Source organism: Rhinoderma darwinii, chromosome 6 (assembly GCF_050947455.1).
Source record: "Rhinoderma darwinii isolate aRhiDar2 chromosome 6, aRhiDar2.hap1, whole genome shotgun sequence".
NCBI lineage: Eukaryota > Metazoa > Chordata > Amphibia > Anura > Rhinodermatidae > Rhinoderma > Rhinoderma darwinii.
This window is the reverse complement of record NC_134692.1, coordinates 56317965-56334739: the sequence shown is the minus strand read 5'-3', so window position 1 is coordinate 56334739 and position 16775 is coordinate 56317965.

Here is a 16775-nt window from a genome sequence, read left to right as displayed (position 1 = left end):
TTCCTTCCTTTTGAAGAATATGTCTTCTAACTGCTGAAATCAGAAGAGATTTTGGAACTTCCAACAAGAAAAGACATTGTAACAAACTACTAGAAGACTAATCAAGACTTACATTCAGCAATATTTAGAAAACACTGTCATCGTAAGTATAGATGCTTTATTATTGATCTCTTGCAATTCCACTCTCATTCTATGTTTCTCTTTCTTCCTCATATCATAATTGACATGATATTTTGCTATACTTACCTGTAGGCCAGAAGATTGTTTTTTCTTGAAACACAGATTTTCTTTGGAAAAAAAGAAGAACACTGTTGAAATAAGACGAGCATCCCAATAAATAGTAAGCATGTTTAAAACTCCACCCAACTATCGCATTTCATAAACCTTTTGAAGAAGATTATATGCAATCATCATATAACAGAAAGCTGAAAAGTGTGACATTGAGATTACATTTTTTACTACTAAACACTAAAATGTTAGATTTTATTTAGAAACAAGAAATATCTGCATATGAAGAGACATGGTCCCTTTTGGACCTTCCAGCATATAGGTAATTCCGATGTGTAATGGCTAAAAGTCAACACCAGACCTGTGGATTGTGGTCAAAATTAAGGTAAGAAGTCCAGTTTCTATTTTCGAGATCACAGCTACGAATGGCGGTGAGTTCAGTTTCTTGCCATTTGTATGAAGTGTTTAGTATACTTCCTATACAGCAAGCTATATAATATTACAGAAAACTAAATCCCAATGTTTGTATAGAAAAATAGTATTAAGACTTAAAAACAGAATGTTTCTTGATTTGTAATTTCTGAGCTATTTTCACATATTTCACAATGATATATACAGTAAAATCTCAGTTCAAAGCTTTGTTTTTACTGAATTGCTGTGAAATTATGTGCGTGCACGGGATGATAGGCACAAAGTCACTGCGTATTGCATGGGCCAAGGCTTGGTTGATGCATTTTCTCTAAGAACCATGGAACGGTTCTTCCTTCCTTTTGAAGAATATGTCTTCTAACTGCTGAAATCAGAAGAGATTTTGGAACTTCCAACAAGAAAAGACATTGTAACAAACTACTAGAAGACTAATCAAGACTTACATTCAGCAATATTTAGAAAACACTGTCATCGTAAGTATAGATGCTTTATTATTGATCTCTTGCAATTCCACTCTCATTCTATGTTTCTCTTTCTTCCTCATATCATAATTGACATGATATTTTGCTATACTTACCTGTAGGCCAGAAGATTGTTTTTTCTTGAAACACAGATTTCCTTTGGAAAAAAAGAAGAACACTGTTGAAATAAGACGAGCATCCCAATAAATAGTAAGCATGTTTAAAACTCCACCCAACTATCGCATTTCATAAACCTTTTGAAGAAGATTATGTGCAATCATCATGTAACAGAAAGCTGAAAAGTGTGACATTGAGATTGCATTTTTTACTACTAAACACTAAAATGTTAGATTTTATTTAGAAACAAGAAATATCTGCATATGAAGAGACACGGTCCCTTTTGGACCTTCCAGCATATAGGTAATTCCGATGTGTAATGGCTAAAAGTCAACACCAGACCTGTGGATTGTGGTCAAAATTAAGGTAAGAAGTCCAGTTTCTATTTTCGAGATCACAGCTACGAATGGCGGTGAGTTCAGTTTCTTGCCATTTGTATAAAGTGTTTAGTACACTTCCTATACTGCAAGCTATATAATATTACAGAAAACTAAATCCCAATGTTTGTATAGAAAAATAGTATTAAGACTTAAAAACAGAATTTTTCTTGATTTGTAATTTCTGAGCTATTTTCACATATTTCACAATGATATATACAGTAAAATCTCAGTTCAAAGCTTTGTTTTTACTGAATTGCTGTGAAATTATGTGCGTGCACGGGATGATAGGCACAAAGTCACTGCGTATTGCATGGGCCAAGGCTTGGTTGATGCATTTTCTCTAAGAACCATGGAACGGTTCTTCCTTCCTTTTGAAGAATATGTCTTCTAACTGCTGAAATCAGAAGAGATTTTGGAACTTCCAACAAGAAAAGACATTGTAACAAACTACTAGAAGACTAATCAAGACTTACATTCAGCAATATTTAGAAAACACTTTCATCGTAAGTATAGATGCTTTATTATTGATCTCTTGCAATTCCACTCTCATTCTATGTTTCTCTTTCTTCCTCATATCATAATTGACATGATATTTTGCTATACTTACCTGTAGGCCAGAAGATTGTTTTTTCTTGAAACACAGATTGCCTTTGGAAAAAAAGAAGAACACGGTTGAAATAAGAAGAGCGTCCCAATAAATAGTAAGCATGTTTAAAACTCCATCCAACTATCGAATTTCATAAACCTTTTGAAGAAGATTATATGCAATCATCATGTAACAGAAAGCTGAAAAGTGTGACATTGAGATTGCATTTTTTACTACTAAACACTAAAATGTTAGATTTTATTTAGAAACAAGAAATATCTGCATATGAAGAGACATGGTCCCTTTTGGACCTTCCAGCATATAGGTAATTCCGCTGTGTAATGGCTAAAAGTCAACACCAGACCTGTGGATTGTGGTCAAAATTAAGGTAAGTAGTCCAGTTTCTATTTTCGAGATCACAGCTATGAATGGCGGTGAGTTCAGTTTCTTGCCATTTGTATGAAGTGTTTAGTATACTTCCTATACAGCAAGCTATATAATATTACAGAAAACTAAATCCCAATGTTTGTATAGAAAAATAGTATTAAGACTTAAAAACAGAATTTTTCTTGATTTTTAATTTCTGAGCTATTTTCACATATTTCACAATGATATATACAGTAAAATCTCAGTTCAATGCTTTGTTTTTACTGAATTGCTGTGAAATTATGTGCGTGCACGGGATGATAGGCACAAAGTCACTGCGTATTGCATGGGCCAAGGCTTGGTTGATGCATTTTCTCTAAGAACCATGGAACGGTTCTTCCTTCCTTTTGAAGAATATGTCTTCTAACTGCTGAAATCAGAAGAGATTTTGGAACTTCCAACAAGAAAAGACATTGTAACAAACTACTAGAAGACTAATCAAGACTTACATTCAGCAATATTTAGAAAACACTGTCATCGTAAGTATAGATGCTTTATTATTGATCTCTTGCAATTCCACTCTCATTCTATGTTTCTCTTTCTTCCTCATATCATAATTGACATGATATTTTGCTATACTTACCTGTAGGCCAGAAGATTGTTTTTTCTTGAAACACAGATTGCCTTTGGAAAAAAAGAAGAACACGGTTGAAATAAGAAGAGCGTCCCAATAAATAGTAAGCATGTTTAAAACTCCATCCAACTATCGAATTTCATAAACCTTTTGAAGAAGATTATATGCAATCATCATGTAACAGAAAGCTGAAAAGTGTGACATTGAGATTGCATTTTTTACTACTAAACACTAAAATGTTAGATTTTATTTAGAAACAAGAAATATCTGCATATGAAGAGACATGGTCCCTTTTGGACCTTCCAGCATATAGGTAATTCCGCTGTGTAATGGCTAAAAGTCAACACCAGACCTGTGGATTGTGGTCAAAATTAAGGTAAGTAGTCCAGTTTCTATTTTCGAGATCACAGCTACGAATGGCGGTGAGTTCAGTTTCTTGCCATTTGTATGAAGTGTTTAGTATACTTCCTATACAGCAAGCTATATAATATTACAGAAAACTAAATCCCAATGTTTGTATAGAAAAATAGTATTAAGACTTAAAAACAGAATTTTTCTTGATTTGTAATTTCTGAGCTATTTTCACATATTTCACAATGATATATACAGTAAAATCTCAGTTCAAAGCTTTGTTTTTACTGAATTGCTGTGAAATTATGTGCGTGCACGGGATGATAGGCACAAAGTCACTGCGTATTGCATGGGCCAAGGCTTGGTTGATGCATTTTCTCTAAGAACCATGGAACGGTTCTTCCTTCCTTTTGAAGAATATGTCTTCTAACTGCTGAAATCAGAAGAGATTTTGGAACTTCCAACAAGAAAAGACATTGTAACAAACTACTAGAAGACTAATCAAGACTTACATTCAGCAATATTTAGAAAACACTGTCATCGTAAGTATAGATGCTTTATTATTGATCTCTTGCAATTCCACTCTCATTCTATGTTTCTCTTTCTTCCTCATATCATAATTGACATGATATTTTGCTATACTTACCTGTAGGCCAGAAGATTGTTTTTTCTTGAAACACAGATTGCCTTTGGAAAAAAAGAAGAACACGGTTGAAATAAGAAGAGAGTCCCAATAAATAGTAAGCATGTTTAAAACTCCATCCAACTATCGAATTTCATAAACCTTTTGAAGAAGATTATATGCAATCATCATGTAACAGAAAGCTGAAAAGTGTGACATTGAGATTGCATTTTTTACTACTAAACACTAAAATGTTAGATTTTATTTAGAAACAAGAAATATCTGCATATGAAGAGACATGGTCTCTTTTGGACCTTCCAGCATATAGGTAATTCCGCTGTGTAATGGCTAAAAGTCAACACCAGACCTGTGGATTGTGGTCAAAATTAAGGTAAGTAGTCCAGTTTCTATTTTCGAGATCACAGCTACGAATGGCGGTGAGTTCAGTTTCTTGCCATTTGTATGAAGTGTTTAGTATACTTCCTATACAGCAAGCTATATAATATTACAGAAAACTAAATCCCAATGTTTGTATAGAAAAATAGTATTAAGACTTAAAAACAGAATTTTTCTTGATTTGTAATTTCTGAGCTATTTTCACATATTTCACAATGATATATACAGTAAAATCTCAGTTCAAAGCTTTGTTTTTACTGAATTGCTGTGAAATTATGTGCGTGCACGGGATGATAGGCACAAAGTCACTGCGTATTGCATGGGCCAAGGCTTGGTTGATGCATTTTCTCTAAGAACCATGGAACGGTTCTTCCTTCCTTTTGAAGAATATGTCTTCTAACTGCTGAAATCAGAAGAGATTTTGGAACTTCCAACAAGAAAAGACATTGTAACAAACTACTAGAAGACTAATCAAGACTTACATTCAGCAATATTTAGAAAACACTGTCATCGTAAGTATAGATGCTTTATTATTGATCTCTTGCAATTCCACTCTCATTCTATGTTTCTCTTTCTTCCTCATATCATAATTGACATGATATTTTGCTATACTTACCTGTAGGCCAGAAGATTGTTTTTTCTTGAAACACAGATTTTCTTTGGAAAAAAAGAAGAACACTGTTGAAATAAGACGAGCATCCCAATAAATAGTAAGCATGTTTAAAACTCCACCCAACTATCGCATTTCATAAACCTTTTGAAGAAGATTATATGCAATCATCATATAACAGAAAGCTGAAAAGTGTGACATTGAGATTACATTTTTTACTACTAAACACTAAAATGTTAGATTTTATTTAGAAACAAGAAATATCTGCATATGAAGAGACACGGTCCCTTTTGGACCTTCCAGCATATAGGTAATTCCGATGTGTAATGGCTAAAAGTCAACACCAGACCTGTGGATTGTGGTCAAAATTAAGGTAAGAAGTCCAGTTTCTATTTTCGAGATCACAGCTACGAATGGCGGTGAGTTCAGTTTCTTGCCATTTGTATAAAGTGTTTAGTACACTTCCTATACAGCAAGCTATATAATATTACAGAAAACTAAATCCCAATGTTTGTATAGAAAAATAGTATTAAGACTTAAAAACAGAATTTTTCTTGATTTGTAATTTCTGAGCTATTTTCACATATTTCACAATGATATATACAGTAAAATCTCAGTTCAAAGCTTTGTTTTTACTGAATTGCTGTGAAATTATGTGCGTGCACGGGATGATAGGCACAAAGTCACTGCGTATTGCATGGGCCAAGGCTTGGTTGATGCATTTTCTCTAAGAACCATGGAACGGTTCTTCCTTCCTTTTGAAGAATATGTCTTCTAACTGCTGAAATCAGAAGAGATTTTGGAACTTCCAACAAGAAAAGACATTGTAACAAACTACTAGAAGACTAATCAAGACTTACATTCAGGAATATTTAGAAAACACTGTCATCGTAAGTATAGATGCTTTATTATTGATCTCTTGCAATTCCACTCTCATTCTATGTTTCTCTTTCTTCCTCATATCATAATTGACATGATATTTTGCTATACTTACCTGTAGGCCAGAAGATTGTTTTTTCTTGAAACACAGATTGCCTTTGGAAAAAAAGAAGAACACGGTTGAAATAAGAAGAGCGTCCCAATAAATAGTAAGCATGTTTAAAACTCCACCCAACTATCGAATTTCATAAACCTTTTGAAGAAGATTATATGCAATCATCATGTAACAGAAAGCTGAAAAGTGTGACATTGAGATTGCATTTTTTACTACTAAACACTAAAATGTAAGATTTTATTTAGAAACAAGAAATATCTGCATATGAAGAGACATGGTCCCTTTTGGACCTTCCAGCATATAGGTAATTCCGATGTGTAATGGCTAAAAGTCAACACCAGACCTGTGGATTGTGGTCAAAATTAAGGTAAGAAGTCCAGTTTCTATTTTCGAGATCACAGCTACGAATGGCGGTGAGTTCAGTTTCTTGCCATTTGTATAAAGTGTTTAGTATACTTCCTATACAGCAAGCTATATAATATTACAGAAAACTAAATCCCAATGTTTGTATAGAAAAATAGTATTAAGACTTAAAAACAGAATTTTTCTTGATTTGTAATTTCTGAGCTATTTTCACATATTTCACAATGATATATACAGTAAAATCTCAGTTCAAAGCTTTGTTTTTACTGAATTGCTGTGAAATTATGTGCGTGCACGGGATGATAGGCACAAAGTCACTGCGTATTGCATGGGCCAAGGCTTGGTTGATGCATTTTCTCTAAGAACCATGGAACGGTTCTTCCTTCCTTTTGAAGAATATGTCTTCTAACTGCTGAAATCAGAAGAGATTTTGGAACTTCCAACAAGAAAAGACATTGTAACAAACTACTAGAAGACTAATCAAGACTTACATTCAGGAATATTTAGAAAACACTGTCATCGTAAGTATAGATGCTTTATTATTGATCTCTTGCAATTCCACTCTCATTCTATGTTTCTCTTTCTTCCTCATATCATAATTGACATGATATTTTGCTATACTTACCTGTAGGCCAGAAGATTGTTTTTTCTTGAAACACAGATTGCCTTTGGAAAAAAAGAAGAACACGGTTGAAATAAGAAGAGCGTCCCAATAAATAGTAAGCATGTTTAAAACTCCACCCAACTATCGAATTTCATAAACCTTTTGAAGAAGATTATATGCAATCATCATGTAACAGAAAGCTGAAAAGTGTGACATTGAGATTGCATTTTTTACTACTAAACACTAAAATGTAAAATTTTATTTAGAAACAAGAAATATCTGCATATGAAGAGACATGGTCCCTTTTGGACCTTCCAGCATATAGGTAATTCCGATGTGTAATGGCTAAAAGTCAACACCAGACCTGTGGATTGTGGTCAAAATTAAGGTAAGAAGTCCAGTTTCTATTTTCGAGATCACAGCTACGAATGGCGGTGAGTTCAGTTTCTTGCCATTTGTATGAAGTGTTTAGTATACTTCCTATACAGCAAGCTATATAATATTACAGAAAACTAAATCCCAATGTTTGTATAGAAAAATAGTATTAAGACTTAAAAACAGAATGTTTCTTGATTTGTAATTTCTGAGCTATTTTCACATATTTCACAATGATATATACAGTAAAATCTCAGTTCAAAGCTTTGTTTTTACTGAATTGCTGTGAAATTATGTGCGTGCACGGGATGATAGGCACAAAGTCACTGCGTATTGCATGGGCCAAGGCTTGGTTGATGCATTTTCTCTAAGAACCATGGAACGGTTCTTCCTTCCTTTTGAAGAATATGTCTTCTAACTGCTGAAATCAGAAGAGATTTTGGAACTTCCAACAAGAAAAGACATTGTAACAAACTACTAGAAGACTAATCAAGACTTACATTCAGCAATATTTAGAAAACACTGTCATCGTAAGTATAGATGCTTTATTATTGATCTCTTGCAATTCCACTCTCATTCTATGTTTCTCTTTCTTCCTCATATCATAATTGACATGATATTTTGCTATACTTACCTGTAGGCCAGAAGATTGTTTTTTCTTGAAACACAGATTGCCTTTGGAAAAAAAGAAGAACACGGTTGAAATAAGAAGAGCGTCCCAATAAATAGTAAGCATGTTTAAAACTCCACCCAACTATCGAATTTCATAAACCTTTTGAAGAAGATTATATGCAATCATCATGTAACAGAAAGCTGAAAAGTGTGACATTGAGATTGCATTTTTTACTACTAAACACTAAAATGTTAGATTTTATTTAGAAACAAGAAATATCTGCATATGAAGAGACATGGTCCCTTTTGGACCTTCCAGCATATAGGTAATTCCGCTGTGTAATGGCTAAAAGTCAACACCAGACCTGTGGATTGTGGTCAAAATTAAGGTAAGTAGTCCAGTTTCTATTTTCGAGATCACAGCTACGAATGGCGGTGAGTTCAGTTTCTTGCCATTTGTATGAAGTGTTTAGTATACTTCCTATACAGCAAGCTATATAATATTACAGAAAACTAAATCCCAATGTTTGTATAGAAAAATAGTATTAAGACTTAAAAACAGAATTTTTCTTGATTTGTAATTTCTGAGCTATTTTCACATATTTCACAATGATATATACAGTAAAATCTCAGTTCAATGCTTTGTTTTTACTGAATTGCTGTGAAATTATGTGCGTGCACGGGATGATAGGCACAAAGTCACTGCGTATTGCATGGGCCAAGGCTTGGTTGATGCATTTTCTCTAAGAACCATGGAACGGTTCTTCCTTCCTTTTGAAGAATATGTCTTCTAACTGCTGAAATCAGAAGAGATTTTGGAACTTCCAACAAGAAAAGACATTGTAACAAACTACTAGAAGACTAATCAAGACTTACATTCAGCAATATTTAGAAAACACTGTCATCGTAAGTATAGATGCTTTATTATTGATCTCTTGCAATTCCACTCTCATTCTATGTTTCTCTTTCTTCCTCATATCATAATTGACATGATATTTTGCTATACTTACCTGTAGGCCAGAAGATTGTTTTTTCTTGAAACACAGATTTCCTTTGGAAAAAAAGAAGAACACTGTTGAAATAAGACGAGCATCCCAATAAATAGTAAGCATGTTTAAAACTCCACCCAACTATCGCATTTCATAAACCTTTTGAAGAAGATTATGTGCAATCATCATGTAACAGAAAGCTGAAAAGTGTGACATTGAGATTGCATTTTTTACTACTAAACACTAAAATGTTAGATTTTATTTAGAAACAAGAAATATCTGCATATGAAGAGACACGGTCCCTTTTGGACCTTCCAGCATATAGGTAATTCCGATGTGTAATGGCTAAAAGTCAACACCAGACCTGTGGATTGTGGTCAAAATTAAGGTAAGAAGTCCAGTTTCTATTTTCGAGATCACAGCTACGAATGGCGGTGAGTTCAGTTTCTTGCCATTTGTATAAAGTGTTTAGTACACTTCCTATACAGCAAGCTATATAATATTACAGAAAACTAAATCCCAATGTTTGTATAGAAAAATAGTATTAAGACTTAAAAACAGAATTTTTCTTGATTTGTAATTTCTGAGCTATTTTCACATATTTCACAATGATATATACAGTAAAATCTCAGTTCAAAGCTTTGTTTTTACTGAATTGCTGTGAAATTATGTGCGTGCACGGGATGATAGGCACAAAGTCACTGCGTATTGCATGGGCCAAGGCTTGGTTGATGCATTTTCTCTAAGAACCATGGAACGGTTCTTCCTTCCTTTTGAAGAATATGTCTTCTAACTGCTGAAATCAGAAGAGATTTTGGAACTTCCAACAAGAAAAGACATTGTAACAAACTACTAGAAGACTAATCAAGACTTACATTCAGCAATATTTAGAAAACACTTTCATCGTAAGTATAGATGCTTTATTATTGATCTCTTGCAATTCCACTCTCATTCTATGTTTCTCTTTCTTCCTCATATCATAATTGACATGATATTTTGCTATACTTACCTGTAGGCCAGAAGATTGTTTTTTCTTGAAACACAGATTGCCTTTGGAAAAAAAGAAGAACACGGTTGAAATAAGAAGAGCGTCCCAATAAATAGTAAGCATGTTTAAAACTCCATCCAACTATCGAATTTCATAAACCTTTTGAAGAAGATTATATGCAATCATCATGTAACAGAAAGCTGAAAAGTGTGACATTGAGATTGCATTTTTTACTACTAAACACTAAAATGTTAGATTTTATTTAGAAACAAGAAATATCTGCATATGAAGAGACATGGTCCCTTTTGGACCTTCCAGCATATAGGTAATTCCGCTGTGTAATGGCTAAAAGTCAACACCAGACCTGTGGATTGTGGTCAAAATTAAGGTAAGAAGTCCAGTTTCTATTTTCGAGATCACAGCTACGAATGGCGGTGAGTTCAGTTTCTTGCCATTTGTATGAAGTGTTTAGTATACTTCCTATACAGCAAGCTATATAATATTACAGAAAACTAAATCCCAATGTTTGTATAGAAAAATAGTATTAAGACTTAAAAACAGAATTTTTCTTGATTTGTAATTTCTGAGCTATTTTCACATATTTCACAATGATATATACAGTAAAATCTCAGTTCAATGCTTTGTTTTTACTGAATTGCTGTGAAATTATGTGCGTGCACGGGATGATAGGCACAAAGTCACTGCGTATTGCATGGGCCAAGGCTTGGTTGATGCATTTTCTCTAAGAACCATGGAACGGTTCTTCCTTCCTTTTGAAGAATATGTCTTCTAACTGCTGAAATCAGAAGAGATTTTGGAACTTCCAACAAGAAAAGACATTGTAACAAACTACTAGAAGACTAATCAAGACTTACATTCAGCAATATTTAGAAAACACTGTCATCGTAAGTATAGATGCTTTATTATTGATCTCTTGCAATTCCACTCTCATTCTATGTTTCTCTTTCTTCCTCATATCATAATTGACATGATATTTTGCTATACTTACCTGTAGGCCAGAAGATTGTTTTTTCTTGAAACACAGATTGCCTTTGGAAAAAAAGAAGAACACGGTTGAAATAAGAAGAGCGTCCCAATAAATAGTAAGCATGTTTAAAACTCCATCCAACTATCGAATTTCATAAACCTTTTGAAGAAGATTATATGCAATCATCATGTAACAGAAAGCTGAAAAGTGTGACATTGAGATTGCATTTTTTACTACTAAACACTAAAATGTTAGATTTTATTTAGAAACAAGAAATATCTGCATATGAAGAGACATGGTCCCTTTTGGACCTTCCAGCATATAGGTAATTCCGCTGTGTAATGGCTAAAAGTCAACACCAGACCTGTGGATTGTGGTCAAAATTAAGGTAAGTAGTCCAGTTTCTATTTTCGAGATCACAGCTACGAATGGCGGTGAGTTCAGTTTCTTGCCATTTGTATGAAGTGTTTAGTATACTTCCTATACAGCAAGCTATATAATATTACAGAAAACTAAATCCCAATGTTTGTATAGAAAAATAGTATTAAGACTTAAAAACAGAATTTTTCTTGATTTGTAATTTCTGAGCTATTTTCACATATTTCACAATGATATATACAGTAAAATCTCAGTTCAATGCTTTGTTTTTACTGAATTGCTGTGAAATTATGTGCGTGCACGGGATGATAGGCACAAAGTCACTGCGTATTGCATGGGCCAAGGCTTGGTTGATGCATTTTCTCTAAGAACCATGGAACGGTTCTTCCTTCCTTTTGAAGAATATGTCTTCTAACTGCTGAAATCAGAAGAGATTTTGGAACTTCCAACAAGAAAAGACATTGTAACAAACTACTAGAAGACTAATCAAGACTTACATTCAGCAATATTTAGAAAACACTGTCATCGTAAGTATAGATGCTTTATTATTGATCTCTTGCAATTCCACTCTCATTCTATGTTTCTCTTTCTTCCTCATATCATAATTGACATGATATTTTGCTATACTTACCTGTAGGCCAGAAGATTGTTTTTTCTTGAAACACAGATTTCCTTTGGAAAAAAAGAAGAACACTGTTGAAATAAGACGAGCATCCCAATAAATAGTAAGCATGTTTAAAACTCCACCCAACTATCGCATTTCATAAACCTTTTGAAGAAGATTATGTGCAATCATCATGTAACAGAAAGCTGAAAAGTGTGACATTGAGATTGCATTTTTTACTACTAAACACTAAAATGTTAGATTTTATTTAGAAACAAGAAATATCTGCATATGAAGAGACACGGTCCCTTTTGGACCTTCCAGCATATAGGTAATTCCGATGTGTAATGGCTAAAAGTCAACACCAGACCTGTGGATTGTGGTCAAAATTAAGGTAAGAAGTCCAGTTTCTATTTTCGAGATCACAGCTACGAATGGCGGTGAGTTCAGTTTCTTGCCATTTGTATAAAGTGTTTAGTACACTTCCTATACAGCAAGCTATATAATATTACAGAAAACTAAATCCCAATGTTTGTATAGAAAAATAGTATTAAGACTTAAAAACAGAATTTTTCTTGATTTGTAATTTCTGAGCTATTTTCACATATTTCACAATGATATATACAGTAAAATCTCAGTTCAAAGCTTTGTTTTTACTGAATTGCTGTGAAATTATGTGCGTGCACGGGATGATAGGCACAAAGTCACTGCGTATTGCATGGGCCAAGGCTTGGTTGATGCATTTTCTCTAAGAACCATGGAACGGTTCTTCCTTCCTTTTGAAGAATATGTCTTCTAACTGCTGAAATCAGAAGAGATTTTGGAACTTCCAACAAGAAAAGACATTGTAACAAACTACTAGAAGACTAATCAAGACTTACATTCAGCAATATTTAGAAAACACTTTCATCGTAAGTATAGATGCTTTATTATTGATCTCTTGCAATTCCACTCTCATTCTATGTTTCTCTTTCTTCCTCATATCATAATTGACATGATATTTTGCTATACTTACCTGTAGGCCAGAAGATTGTTTTTTCTTGAAACACAGATTGCCTTTGGAAAAAAAGAAGAACACGGTTGAAATAAGAAGAGCGTCCCAATAAATAGTAAGCATGTTTAAAACTCCATCCAACTATCGAATTTCATAAACCTTTTGAAGAAGATTATATGCAATCATCATGTAACAGAAAGCTGAAAAGTGTGACATTGAGATTGCATTTTTTACTACTAAACACTAAAATGTTAGATTTTATTTAGAAACAAGAAATATCTGCATATGAAGAGACATGGTCCCTTTTGGACCTTCCAGCATATAGGTAATTCCGCTGTGTAATGGCTAAAAGTCAACACCAGACCTGTGGATTGTGGTCAAAATTAAGGTAAGAAGTCCAGTTTCTATTTTCGAGATCACAGCTACGAATGGCGGTGAGTTCAGTTTCTTGCCATTTGTATGAAGTGTTTAGTATACTTCCTATACAGCAAGCTATATAATATTACAGAAAACTAAATCCCAATGTTTGTATAGAAAAATAGTATTAAGACTTAAAAACAGAATTTTTCTTGATTTGTAATTTCTGAGCTATTTTCACATATTTCACAATGATATATACAGTAAAATCTCAGTTCAATGCTTTGTTTTTACTGAATTGCTGTGAAATTATGTGCGTGCACGGGATGATAGGCACAAAGTCACTGCGTATTGCATGGGCCAAGGCTTGGTTGATGCATTTTCTCTAAGAACCATGGAACGGTTCTTCCTTCCTTTTGAAGAATATGTCTTCTAACTGCTGAAATCAGAAGAGATTTTGGAACTTCCAACAAGAAAAGACATTGTAACAAACTACTAGAAGACTAATCAAGACTTACATTCAGCAATATTTAGAAAACACTGTCATCGTAAGTATAGATGCTTTATTATTGATCTCTTGCAATTCCACTCTCATTCTATGTTTCTCTTTCTTCCTCATATCATAATTGACATGATATTTTGCTATACTTACCTGTAGGCCAGAAGATTGTTTTTTCTTGAAACACAGATTGCCTTTGGAAAAAAAGAAGAACACGGTTGAAATAAGAAGAGCGTCCCAATAAATAGTAAGCATGTTTAAAACTCCATCCAACTATCGAATTTCATAAACCTTTTGAAGAAGATTATATGCAATCATCATGTAACAGAAAGCTGAAAAGTGTGACATTGAGATTGCATTTTTTACTACTAAACACTAAAATGTTAGATTTTATTTAGAAACAAGAAATATCTGCATATGAAGAGACATGGTCCCTTTTGGACCTTCCAGCATATAGGTAATTCCGCTGTGTAATGGCTAAAAGTCAACACCAGACCTGTGGATTGTGGTCAAAATTAAGGTAAGTAGTCCAGTTTCTATTTTCGAGATCACAGCTACGAATGGCGGTGAGTTCAGTTTCTTGCCATTTGTATGAAGTGTTTAGTATACTTCCTATACAGCAAGCTATATAATATTACAGAAAACTAAATCCCAATGTTTGTATAGAAAAATAGTATTAAGACTTAAAAACAGAATTTTTCTTGATTTGTAATTTCTGAGCTATTTTCACATATTTCACAATGATATATACAGTAAAATCTCAGTTCAAAGCTTTGTTTTTACTGAATTGCTGTGAAATTATGTGCGTGCACGGGATGATAGGCACAAAGTCACTGCGTATTGCATGGGCCAAGGCTTGGTTGATGCATTTTCTCTAAGAACCATGGAACGGTTCTTCCTTCCTTTTGAAGAATATGTCTTCTAACTGCTGAAATCAGAAGAGATTTTGGAACTTCCAACAAGAAAAGACATTGTAACAAACTACTAGAAGACTAATCAAGACTTACATTCAGCAATATTTAGAAAACACTGTCATCGTAAGTATAGATGCTTTATTATTGATCTCTTGCAATTCCACTCTCATTCTATGTTTCTCTTTCTTCCTCATATCATAATTGACATGATATTTTGCTATACTTACCTGTAGGCCAGAAGATTGTTTTTTCTTGAAACACAGATTTTCTTTGGAAAAAAAGAAGAACACTGTTGAAATAAGACGAGCATCCCAATAAATAGTAAGCATGTTTAAAACTCCACCCAACTATCGCATTTCATAAACCTTTTGAAGAAGATTATATGCAATCATCATATAACAGAAAGCTGAAAAGTGTGACATTGAGATTACATTTTTTACTACTAAACACTAAAATGTTAGATTTTATTTAGAAACAAGAAATATCTGCATATGAAGAGACATGGTCCCTTTTGGACCTTCCAGCATATAGGTAATTCCGATGTGTAATGGCTAAAAGTCAACACCAGACCTGTGGATTGTGGTCAAAATTAAGGTAAGAAGTCCAGTTTCTATTTTCGAGATCACAGCTACGAATGGCGGTGAGTTCAGTTTCTTGCCATTTGTATGAAGTGTTTAGTATACTTCCTATACAGCAAGCTATATAATATTACAGAAAACTAAATCCCAATGTTTGTATAGAAAAATAGTATTAAGACTTAAAAACAGAATGTTTCTTGATTTGTAATTTCTGAGCTATTTTCACATATTTCACAATGATATATACAGTAAAATCTCAGTTCAAAGCTTTGTTTTTACTGAATTGCTGTGAAATTATGTGCGTGCACGGGATGATAGGCACAAAGTCACTGCGTATTGCATGGGCCAAGGCTTGGTTGATGCATTTTCTCTAAGAACCATGGAACGGTTCTTCCTTCCTTTTGAAGAATATGTCTTCTAACTGCTGAAATCAGAAGAGATTTTGGAACTTCCAACAAGAAAAGACATTGTAACAAACTACTAGAAGACTAATCAAGACTTACATTCAGCAATATTTAGAAAACACTGTCATCGTAAGTATAGATGCTTTATTATTGATCTCTTGCAATTCCACTCTCATTCTATGTTTCTCTTTCTTCCTCATATCATAATTGACATGATATTTTGCTATACTTACCTGTAGGCCAGAAGATTGTTTTTTCTTGAAACACAGATTTCCTTTGGAAAAAAAGAAGAACACTGTTGAAATAAGACGAGCATCCCAATAAATAGTAAGCATGTTTAAAACTCCACCCAACTATCGCATTTCATAAACCTTTTGAAGAAGATTATATGCAATCATCATGTAACAGAAAGCTGAAAAGTGTGACATTGAGATTGCATTTTTTACTACTAAACACTAAAATGTAAGATTTTATTTAGAAACAAGAAATATCTGCATATGAAGAGACATGGTCCCTTTTGGACCTTCCAGCATATAGGTAATTCCGATGTGTAATGGCTAAAAGTCAACACCAGACCTGTGGATTGTGGTCAAAATTAAGGTAAGAAGTCCAGTTTCTATTTTCGAGATCACAGCTACGAATGGCGGTGAGTTCAGTTTCTTGCCATTTGTATAAAGTGTTTAGTATACTTCCTATACAGCAAGCTATATAATATTACAGAAAACTAAATCCCAATGTTTGTATAGAAAAATAGTATTAAGACTTAAAAACAGAATTTTTCTTGATTTGTAATTTCTGAGCTATTTTCACATATTTCACAATGATATATACAGTAAAATCTCAGTTCAAAGCTTTGTTTTTACTGAATTGCTGTGAAATTATGTGCGTGCACGGGATGATAGGCACAAAGTCACTGCGTATTGCATGGGCCAAGGCTTGGTTGATGCATTTTCT